The 12,034-nt window shown below is 37.4% G+C and overlaps 2 protein-coding genes across 3 annotated transcripts in view; both read left to right on the top strand.

Annotated features, from left to right (window-relative positions):
* Nucleotides 1–12,034, top strand: part of LOC145975690 (uncharacterized) — a 36,465-nt gene that overhangs the window by 2,514 nt on the left and 21,917 nt on the right. The window lies entirely within an intron of this gene.
* The window catches only part of Tmtc2 (Transmembrane O-mannosyltransferase targeting cadherins 2), a 265,630-nt gene continuing 253,691 nt past the window's right edge, over nucleotides 96–12,034 (top strand). For both annotated transcript variants that reach the window (XM_083106345.1, XM_083106344.1), the window contains exon 1: nucleotides 96–330. The gene's annotated coding sequence lies outside the window, so the exon portion shown is untranslated. The remainder of the gene's footprint in view (nucleotides 331–12,034) is intronic.

The raw sequence follows: 12,034 nt of genomic DNA, 5'->3' as shown, positions 1-12,034 counted from the left end.
ACTAGATGAATGGTGGATTGATATATTTTACATATTTGCACGTTGTCGAACGACACAATAATACCGGTTCTGTTTCTTTTTTTCTGTGTATTCAGAGTGAACTTTCACATTCATCACTCATTCCTGCAACGGATCACGAATAAATGCGCAAAAGTGGAAAGTCCACACTCGCGGCACAGTACAGAAGAGATGCAATTGTTGATGATGCAGCAACATCCACTTTACCTTTTTTTACTTCCCTGCGAGAAGCACGCAATAATTTCCACGTCGAGTTGCTTCCATCTCCTCTCCACATTCCTGTTTGCTGTGCTTTTCCAACTCCAGAACTATGTAAGTAGCTTTATGCAATGCTAGAATATGAATATACAGAGTATATCTCGAACCGAGCGTTTTTTTTTCTTTCATGGATATAATGTGGAGTTAAATGACATTTAGATTTAAAAATGGACCATTTTTAAACAATTATATATAATAATTTGATTTAAGATTAATGTTGATTTTTTATTTTATTTAAAAGAGTCCTATTAAAAGTTTTGTACTTTTTTATCTTTATATTATTTATTACCATTTTTCAAAAATTTCTATATAAATTCTTTTTTGATTGCCATATCCATAGTAAGGAAAAAAATCGTATGTTTGAACAGAGATACTCTGCTTCATGGATTGCAATCATTATAATTTTTGCAAGTTTAACGCTGCAGATGCACGTAACGAAAAATGACAATTTACGTATGGTTACCCCCCCCCCCCTTTATATATATCTGCGGCATCGAATCCGTATCCATATCGAAAATTGAACTCGCCGAAATTGTACTGGTTTCAATATTCGCTCTCAGGTCCAGATATCTCGGATATGAATATCTGCGTATTCTCTGTTCTATCCCTTCATTATTCTCGTGCGAGTCGCATGCTCGATCCGCGCGCAATAATCACGCCGAACGCCGGATCAGCGAAGTATTTCCTAGTTGTACTAACAGTGACCGTGATCATGTCGCGTGTCGAATGTGCAAATCGAAAGGTAGACGGATAGGTAGATCCCCCGAGCGTGTCCTCTCCAGAGGCACCCTTATTGCGGTTTACCGTGCACATATGCGCGATACGCAGGGGCGAGCGTGCTGCACGCGTGTGTACACACGCGTGTACGTCCGAAGAGGAAGAGAGAGAGAGAGAGCCTACGGATAATTGTGGGCCCTAGCTAATGGCCGAGCCGTGTCACGATTTTCGCCAGGGCGTGCAGGTTTCGGAACCCTGCAGATTCACGCCTGCACGCCCGCACTTGGGACGACTCGGTCCAATTGGCACGCATATTGGAATTCTATTACCGGGATTACGGCCGGTAATTGCTCGGTTTAGCGCAATATCGCACGGCCGTCTGTCCGCGTCGCCGATGCTCCGGGTAGGTCCAGCGCGCGCGGATTAGCCGCGCGCCTAATCGCTGCCCGCGCGCGCACGTGATTCCTCGTTACGACCGGCGATTAATTGCTGGTGGACGCCGAAAACGTTAATCCCTTCCTGCCTCCATCTCCCGCCTACCGTGTTGCATTATCTTTTCAAACGGCGACTTTGATAATAAATCGCGCTATTTATCGAAATATTGCCAACTTTGAATGTCATTACTATACAAGCGCGAATATAAATATTGCAAATATACATACAAGATATTTTTAATTTTTTATGTCTTTCGCGAAAAAAAATTTCATTATTCCCTCGATCTCTCTTCTGCGTTAAAATTTCCGCACGAAACTGCTTTTATAGGACGATGTCCAAGATCTTTTTTTAAGGAGAATTGGAGTTAATGAATTAATATATAAGCAGTAGTTTTAATTAGTATAAATATAGCTGTGTATATGTATTTGCTTTTCTCCCTTTCTCTCGCTCTCTCTCTCTCTCTCTCTCGGCGTTCGATTTCGGTTTGCGTTTCAAATGCGCAGCTTGAGAGCTCAGCGATTCGATGTTTACGATGTACGTCCTTTGTGGAACACAGTTAGGGAATCGCAACTCACTAAGACGGATCGGGACGGCTTTTGAAAGCCAAGATTGATTAATTAATGCAGCGGAATAATGCTGATAATTAAATAATGCCAATCCCTATTATTTACGTGTGGGAGTCAAAGGATCGTAATATTCGCGATTAGAGCGTTGATGGGTGGAAATTATCCTTTGTAGTCCTTTCTAGAAATAGAATTTATAGATTATATGTGAATCAAATACGAATATGAAGTATTTATATGCAGAGACATAATTTCCAGCTAAATAAATTTTGCAACTTTGATATTTTAAAATAAATTTTATAGAGAAAAGAGTATTTTATATTTTAAATACTTAATTGTTACAACAATTACAAATAGAATTTGGTATTTTTTTCTGTAGATAGCATAAAATTATATATAGATTCAACATTACATTTTTAATTAATACGATGACATTAAGTAATATTGTATATAATACAATAAAAATTACATAATACAATATATTATACATATAATACAGTAAAAATTATCGAGAAATGAGCATTTGGTGTTTATACTGTAATATTCTTTACAGTTTAACATAATTATATCAATTTTTTTCGAGAAATCGATTTGTAAAATGATTTTTTTTTGTCGGCCCACAAGATAGAAGCGACAGTGAACAAAATCGCTGACGTTTCCGATCGGCCAGTAAGAATACAATTCTTAAGAAGCGCGACGGGATTTTTAGAGATTCTCTTCACTGATGCGGCACAGGATTATATAAAATGTTTCTACATAACTGAGAACTCCGCCGCAGCTCTTCGCTTTGCCGAGGTGTCGGAGAAAAAGCGCTTACCCGGCAGATTCGTGCTGGCTAAAGCTCTCCTTTCTCTCATATTTTTTTGCCGCTTGAGTTTTATCTGATAACGGCAAAAATATTTTTCGGTCTCGTCCGTAGAAGGTGATACACGATCTTTTGTTGTCACAGCAAAAAACCGAAGCAATAAATACCGATATGAATTCCGGGCCTCTATATATTTTTACGATTAACTGCATTTCGGATTTCGAACCTCAGCTATTGCACGAGCAAGTTTGCACACTCATGCGTAAGAATTTATAAAGTATTGACATGTCTAAGTCTTTCATTTAGGAAAGCAACATTTTACGTAATTTCTGCAATGCGTGTAATTGTAAAAAACGTTGATCAGTGTTGTTTATAAATTGTAATTTGAATATTTTGATATTAATTTGCAAAAAAGTGACATCCTCTCTACGAGAAATATTTTGAATAATTATTAGACATTTCTATATTAAAGTATTTGAGGTTCAAAATGGAACTGTGATCCATGAACTGTGAATGTTTGAATATTCAAATGGTTTCAAAATTCAGATTTATTTTGCAGATGCGTTTTACTTCGACAGAGAAGGCAAAACGCTTCTGCTCTCCTCGATTCAATACGAGTCGGCGCTTTTGAACTGGTTAATCCGCGAAGTGGTATTACTTTCGGCGAGATAGCCACGCTTCGGGCAGGGTCACTACGTTATCGGGCAACGCGCGCAGTCAACAATCGCAACTTTTACGCGGGGGCGCGTCGGCAAAACTTAAATATTTGTCGGAGATTATATTCATACTCTCTCCGAATTCGTGGGTCGACTTTTTAATCAGTTTGTCGACGTTCTTGCCCGCGCGTTCTCTCCGTTCCACCGAATTATCCCGCGGGCCTGCCACAGATTTTCATTTCAGATCTGGCTGCGGTATTTTCTCTGCGAGAGAAAATAAAAGCTCTTCTGTTCCTCATCTCTCTTCTTTCATTCCTCTCTCTCTCTTTCTTGATTTCAATCTGTGACGATCTGCCTCTCTTACCATGGATGTTCTAGCGACGATGGCGTCTCTGTCCGAAGACAACGAGACAAGATCCAGAGCAAAGTGATGTACGTTATCAGGTCGCGGCATCGTTCGAGCATTCTAACTTCATCTTATTCCTTCCTCTCCGGGTGTCCAGGTCGAGTCCTCCAGATTTGTTGGTACTCTCCTTGAAAGACCCCTCAAAGATCGTCCAGTAATTGCAGGAATCAGTCATGTTATCTCTTTGTCAGACGATGTTCTGTCGGAAGATCTTCGCGATATTGATCTCTAATTTTCTTCGGGCGATATCAGGCCGCCGTCTTATTTCTCCGATCTATCCTTGTATCTATTTTATAAGAAATTTGTGACATCTCGATACATGACACTTCGATTTAGTATTATATTTTTTGACATAAATATATATATGTAGATTGAACGAATTCTAGCAAAATATATTAATGAAATATGATCTCTTATATAAAAAAGAACATGTCAAATATTTTTTTTAGGAAGAACATAAAAATTTATTCCACAATTTTGCTATGAGAGAGAGTAGTAATTTTATTTTACCATATTTTATTAAATATAAAAATCGTTTAGTTAAAATACACCTGCGATTGAATTTACACAACTTGTTTAATTAATCTCGGCTATAAATAAGTTAGAGGCATCATTTATAAATATCGTCTTTTTAAAGTATCTAAAATCGATACTACCCCCTGTATCGCGAAATAATGGCGCGTGATTATGACTGGGAATATATTTCAATACACACACACACACAAAATATATCCACGTACACACGAATACTCGGTGCCATCACAGCGGGTTATTATTACCCGATCGCGAAACCGTAAAATTCGATCTTACGAACGAAACTACGATCTTTCTGAAACACGGGCAGCCATGGAACGTTCTCTCGGATGGCGTTTAATGGCTGGAACTTTATCGGAAATAAATATTTTTTGCTTCTGTGCAGTGCGCGCGCATCGTGCCATTATGGCAAGAGCGGTTAGTAAGGCGATATCGGCATCGTCTGCGCGGCCTGCATCGATTCGATGAAACATACCCACGAAACATTACCTTTCTTTTAATGGAGCTTAATGCACAGATCCACCCCGTGGGCTTCGACTTTCGATCGCGGAGTCCCTCCTTTCCCCTTCGCCTACGCCGTCCTTTATCGTCTTCTCTCCGGCAGCAGGTCGGCGTCTCTCGGCAAAGCGCTTAATCCTCCAACGAGTCGAAAATCCCGACGGTATTACCGCAAACGTTGATTTGTGGTCGCAATAGCGACATTATTTATAATTTGCGGGTATTAATAGCTGGGCTTGTATCCTTGCGTATAGCATGTACCGTCACGACCCTTCCTCTTTCATTTTTATCGTTGACCTTATCTTCATCTTTTCAGTTTCCTTTTTTTATGGCAATAATGTCGTTTGTAGAACGAAATAGTATTAAACATGTATGAAATAATATTAAAAATTTGATCTTTGGATAAAAAAATTATAAATAAGTTTTCGAAATTATTATTAAATATTATAATTTAGTTTTTGAGATACTTTTATTAATAATTTTTTCAGATATATTAATTTTTTATAAAAGAGCAATTACAATATATGCTAATTCATGATTTTAATATTGTTATTATATTTGAGAAATAGCCAGGATATATATGTATACTTGATTTTTAATAAATCAAGAAACGCGATCTCACGCTAAATATATATAATAATATAATAAATATTACATGTATAATAATATACAATTCTGTGATAGAAAAACTGTTAATATATAATAATCTAATTATTAATATATATGAATAATATATATAAATTTTATAAAAAATAAATTAATATATTAAATTAATATATTTATGTGTGTGTTTATGTCTTGCGTAGTATTGTGTCATTACATAAGTCATTTATTTTGCATCCAAATTGTCGAAAAATCGAACGTGTTTACTATAATTATAATAATTATTCGTTTCTTGTCGTTCACTCGATTGTGAGTAGTCTTCAGACTGTATTTTAAATCCGGAAACTCTTTGCATATGTATGAGTTGTCGCGTTTTTTCCCCGTGCTTTCCGTTGCATCCCTCGTCTTCTCTTCTTGCGACAGCAACGAAAACGGGGAGAATATCGAAACGATGGAAAACCACGCGGTGTACCTGCGAGCGCAGAGTCTCCGAATACGTTATTTCTTCGGACTGTTATTTTCACGATAGAACCTATGCGGATATACGGTGCATAGATAACGGAATCAGATAACTGCTACGCCATCCCTTACCACGGAATAATACCTTACCGTCGTATAATTCACTACTAGACTGATATTTTTGTCGGAAGGCCACACACGATTTTGAATGCCTAGATTGCGCAATTCGTTCCTTTTCTGCTTACGACCATTGTCCAAATTTTCCCAATTGACATATTGCGAGATATTGCGCGAATTAAATTTATATGCCTTTTTATAAAAAATAAAGCATGATTCCATTTTTACATTTAATACATTGACAATGAAATGTATCGGTTATCCATTCTGGCGAATGGTAAAAAAGTAGATTCACTATAGTTGCTTCGTTGAATTTTAAAAAGTATGTCACTTTATTATTAAATATACCCCAAACGAGTTGTTCTGACATTTCGATAGACGCGTTTAAACATTTAAAGTTAAGTTTGTTGCATCTCGTAAAACGTTAACGACTCCTGTAATGAAAATGGCTGTTGCTTCCGTCTTTCTTCCTCAATGTATTTCGCTCGGCAATGCCGAGCTGAGAGTGCCAGTCTTCTGTCACATTGCAAAAGACCAAAACAAATTAGCGGATATAATGTAATTGCACGGCACCAATTTATTTCCGCTGCGCGGCGAAGCGCAACTTCGCGTTTCAGGCATTCTGCCGTAAATGAAATTAAGATTAGCACGAAACAGAAAATAATCGCAATTCGTACGTGAAGATAACGAAGCGATCCTATCTTTGCGAGTTAGGTGAAATGTCAGATGGAAAAATGAGTTCGATAAAACCTCTTGCCTACATATATATATATATATATAATATTGCGAGCCGGAAACGATTGATCTTGATTGAATTGTACATTCAGAATTGATTCCCTGTCGATATCTACCGCATTCGCTTTTCCTGACATTCAGATTAAATAACGTGATCTGTTTTCCTTATTCTACATGCGAGCTGACTGCGTCTTTTCTATCGACAAATTCTTTGACGAGTATCGAATGGATTCTTTGTTATTTGTGTGAATATGTTCTTTTTCATGTATATTTTTATTTTTTTAATGTTCATTATTTGACTATTATACTACGATTAAAAATAAAAATAGTGTTATGTATTTCGTTTAAAGTAATTTATTGTTTATATTAGTTAAATAAAATAGAGAGAAAACATTGCATTATAAGACGTTACAAAGTAGCAAAGTTTCATGCTTTCAAGTTCTTCAATTTTCACAAAATTTCCAAACAACCCCCGACGTTTAATTTAATTCAAGAGTCGTTAAAAATATTCAAAGAAATTACCATTGCTTCTCTCGAACGTAATTCGAATACGCGCTTTTACAAGCGGTGATTCTCGAGATTCCAGAAAAATCGCGGATGGTAAATGAATTGAAATTTATAACGTTCTTGGAGATATTAAACGGAAATACCGAGGAGCGAATCGAAGATGTTTACGGGATTCGACAGCGATGCGATGCGCAACCGAGTCAGACCGCGAATTGGAATTCCCTACCTAATAAATCACCGTTATATATGTGCGAGCACGACGACACGACGTATTCACAAGGCTCTCTCGCCATTTCCCTATCCCGATATTCATTGCCCGGCATGAGCCATGTCTGGTTATGGACTTGCCGAGAAAGTCAATACTGTTTCACGCGGAGACATGCGTACAGGATGAGACATAAAATTAATATCTTTCAAAATATCGATTCTAAAATGCATTTTAAATAAAAGTAATTTCAGTCATGTAACTTTTGCTAGAAAAAATCGATTTTTGCTCTATTAATCTTGGATCTATGAAACCGAGCTCAATTTGATTACATTGAATCGACAGTGAATCTCATCGATGCGTAAAAAAGTAGAGTGCACCGCAATTATAACGCACGACTTTCGTTACTCCGCTTCCATTATCGCACTTTTTCGACATTTAATAAATTAGTTGTCAATTAGCTCCGTTCACGATCTCCATTCATCAATTGCATTTATGTGCAATTCAATAGCCCGCCTATCGAAAATGTGTCACGTACATTTAACTTTTTTATATAACATAATATATTTTAATTATAATTGCATGGGGATGTATTTAAATATCAATTTTTAATATTTTAGAGAATCAAATAAATCAAATAAATAAATAACGTTTTATCGAAAATAAATTTTACATAGAATTCGAACAAACATAAAAGTGCTTTAATAATCAAAACAATTTAATTGCGTATTATAAATATCCCATGCAAATTAAAGACGTCTAGTCTTTACATAAACAACATTATATCTCGGTTCTGGAACGTTTTTCACAGCCTATCCGCTCGCAAAATCGCGTTTGGGACACTCCAAAGAGAAACTCGTAAACCACGCGGCGAAACGACGGCCGTGTTTCTTGCTTCGTCATTCTCTCGACACCAACCCCTGCCAACCGTTGTTGTCGACATTCTGATTTGCCGTTAAAGATGGCCTGGCACTATCTTAATGGATATCTAGCCGGCTTTCCGGATTCGTGCTATAACACACGCGGTACCTTTCGAAGCTTCCCCTTCCCGATCGCTGACGACTGAAAATCTCTCGACCTGAACCAATCTTGGATAACAAATTACGTCGGGACAATAGGCGCGGGAAATTTACATTATCTCGAGATATTTATTTAATGTGTCTGTTTTTCCAATTAGCCGATTGCCATGAGATGTAGAATTATTCAAATTTTAAATGCTTGCCTAACAAGAGCGTGCACACGGTATTGTTAATATTATCCATTTTCTGTCCATTTTCATGCGGCCAAAATTTCCGATATCAGCCCGGATGATACAATTTCGATATTTAATCTTTATTAACAATACACTTACAGATATATGTAAATGTATTTAGAAAAAAATACAACGTTCGCGCGTCGGATGTAACGCATTTGATAGATTAATTGAGTAGTGGATTTGCGAAGATTTAAGAACTGTTTTATTTAAAGTTAATCCATCCGCTTTAAAATGTCAAAAATGGCATTTTACAAGAAGATTACGACCTTTCTATTTTGAAATTTTCTGTAATTTATATTACAGAATTAATACATCAGATTTTTGAGATGAATTATCAGCGAAAATAAATTTGAGTATTTTTTCGTACACACCTAAAAAGTTAATTATTAATGAAGTAAAACGCACACGCACATACAATTGTTTATGCTTTAAAAATATTCTATCATACGTAAATGTTCAGGAAAAGATCGAGCAATAAAAGGAAGAGATTTTTCATAAACGTAATCCAGAAAGGCGATATTATTGCGACTGAATTGTTTCGACGAAAGTCGAATCGAAGCGTGTGTACGCGACGGTGTCGTCGATGGGGATAGCAGCAGGTGATTTCATCCATGATAGGTATATACCTTTTATCCGCTATGCAGAACGGTCGTATTAAAATGTAAATGCGCGGTAGCTAGTTATTATGCGGAGCGGCCGATGCGATCTCCACCGGCGGCGATGCGACCCCGGTCGTCCTCGTGTGTGCCTCGTACTACACCCCTCGTCGTCATCCTCGTAAACACCCGATAATGGTGAAACCGTGTAGCCGGCTATACGGCGCTATACGAGCGTTCCGAGGAGCGGAAGACGACAGAAGGTGGGATTCACGCGGTTTCCCTGATCGCGCGATCCAAAAAAAAAAAATTTGAAGGATCCTGTATATCTTTTACAGCGTAGTTCTTGGAGCTGCTTCATTTGTATTCTGAGATTTAAAACTTAAATGCGTTTAGAATCTACCCCGGTAAAGGTATTTTTATTTTTCCGCTAAAATCTTAAAATTGTTAGTTTGGTGACAAATATATACAGGGTGTTTCTTAATAAGTGCGAAAAATTTTAGCAGATGATTCTTTATCGAAAATTAAGGAGGATTTTTCATATAAACATATACTCCTGCATCCCTCTCTATGAAGTTACACTTCTCCAAAAATGGGGGCAAAAATTAGGTTTTTAGGTTTTTATTATAATTTTGTTTTTGTTCCAATTTTTCCAACATTTACTCTAATTTTATTTTTATTTTAAAATTTAACTTCTCGTAATTCGAAACCTATGCTATTTAGCATCGTGCTGTGATAACGTATTTTTTTTCTTGAAAACTACTGATTTTATGAAAAAAATAAAAGAAATAAAACAGTTTCTAAATAAATCAAATTTTTTAATGCATATTTTTAGATGATCATATTCCGGCCCATTAAAAAGTTCTAATAAAAAATTGAATAGGGGTTGCTAGTTTCATCTCCTTATAACAATAGAGGAGGCTGGAAAAAATATTAATAAATAACCTTTTTACTAGTAGAAAATATCCACCTAATTTCATTTCTTTAACTTGTTCCAAGTTTGAGAAAAAAAATAAAAACCTAATTTTTACCCCCCCATTTTTGGAGAAATGTAACTCCAGGGAGGGATATAGGAGTATATGTTTATATGAAGAAGCCCCCCTTAATTTTCGACAAAGAATCATCTCCTAAAATTTTTCGCACTTATTAAGAAACACTGTATATTATTACATACATACGTACAAAAAAAACTAGTCCTTCGTTCTCTTATGGAGAGAAATATTCAGATCTATTGTTGCAAACTTGTTCGCGAATAGTTTAGTTTCATCTGTAGAGACGATTTTCGTGTCAAATTCGTTAAAACTATCGATATCCGTTGAAAAGAACGCCGACGTCAAATAGTTTATCCGTTCGCACTGAACGAGGAATTTCTGAAAGGCTTGTGTCGTGCAAAATCAAACTTTTGTGCGCTGCGTTTTACGCATCCGTTAAGTGCGGGAGATCGATGTTACACGGGCGACGGTACATAGCAACAGCCATTGTAAAGATATATTATCCGCCGTTGAATTTGCTCGTAGTCTGCCGATACGGTCGTCGAGAAAAACGTTCCGACACCAACGGCTTTTTCCAGCAGACCGACTTCCTACATTGTACGGTGTCGCATTGGGGAGATTAACGGAAAACGTTCTCCTCTCGGAAAACGGATGTGCACGTTCAGATATACGTGTTTCTAAAAACCGCAATCTTAATTTTAACGATAATAACTCTCAGAGGATTTAGATCAATGTATTTCGTTAATTAAATTATAGATTTATATTAAGATCCAATAACTTTCTTCGGGGAGACTCGAAGGAAAGCGCGAAAACACCTACAGATACTATTCAATTTTGTAAACCATATACATTGTGCCGCTCGATTGACAATTTGCAAAGATAGTAGATATTTTCATACAATTTTGATATTGGTGGGCAACGCCTCTTGTCGCGATATTATCGCCGCCGTCTGTTTTGCGGTGCTCATATTTGTACATTTTCATGGTTATATATTTCTCGAGGTTTCCATATAATAAAATCTCTCGCGCAACATTGCCTCCTTCTTTTTCTCTCTCTTTTTCCCGTTCGCCAATCTCCAGTAATTCCGAGTACGTCGAGGCAACGCATGACGACGCAACGCTGCGGGAGAGGAAGTTAGTCGGAGAATGCAAGACCGAGGGTGCAGCGAGAACGTGAAGGGGTGGGAAAGCATAGCGAGGTTTGAGTAACTGCAAACAGCAAATACCATCAGGTAGCAGCGCGTAGCCTCCCTTGTTTCGCTCCTTCCTTCGCGAGTGAAATCTGTAAGTAGGAAGATTGGCTAATGTCGTACATCAGTATTTGTCGATTATTGGATCACGCATCCGCGAAAATGGGCTGATCAACTATGTTACGGGTTCGTGGTTTTCGGGCACTAAGGACCTGGGAAACTTTGTAGAATCAGAAGGGCTAATGAACCTGAATAGCCAGGGGTTGATCTGCCAGAAAGCACAGGGTGCAAAGGGTTTCTCATGAGAGAAAACGAGAGATAGTTCGACAAAAAGGAAGAGATAGAGCGAGAGGGAGGATAGCGACAAGGTTACAAAGTAGCCTTGGCTACCGCTAAGCCCGCAGGTCGGGTTACTCTATCAAAGGTCAAAGGATATATTTCCGACGGTGATAGTATCGCATAAGGACATTTTTATGGCGTACTCCC

This window comes from Camponotus vicinus, unplaced genomic scaffold, assembly GCF_025532165.1.
Source record: "Camponotus vicinus isolate PSW18456_S1 unplaced genomic scaffold, iyCamVici1.0 SCAF_8, whole genome shotgun sequence".
Lineage (NCBI taxonomy): Eukaryota > Metazoa > Arthropoda > Insecta > Hymenoptera > Formicidae > Camponotus > Camponotus vicinus.
This window is presented reverse-complemented; position numbering and strand designations above follow the sequence as displayed.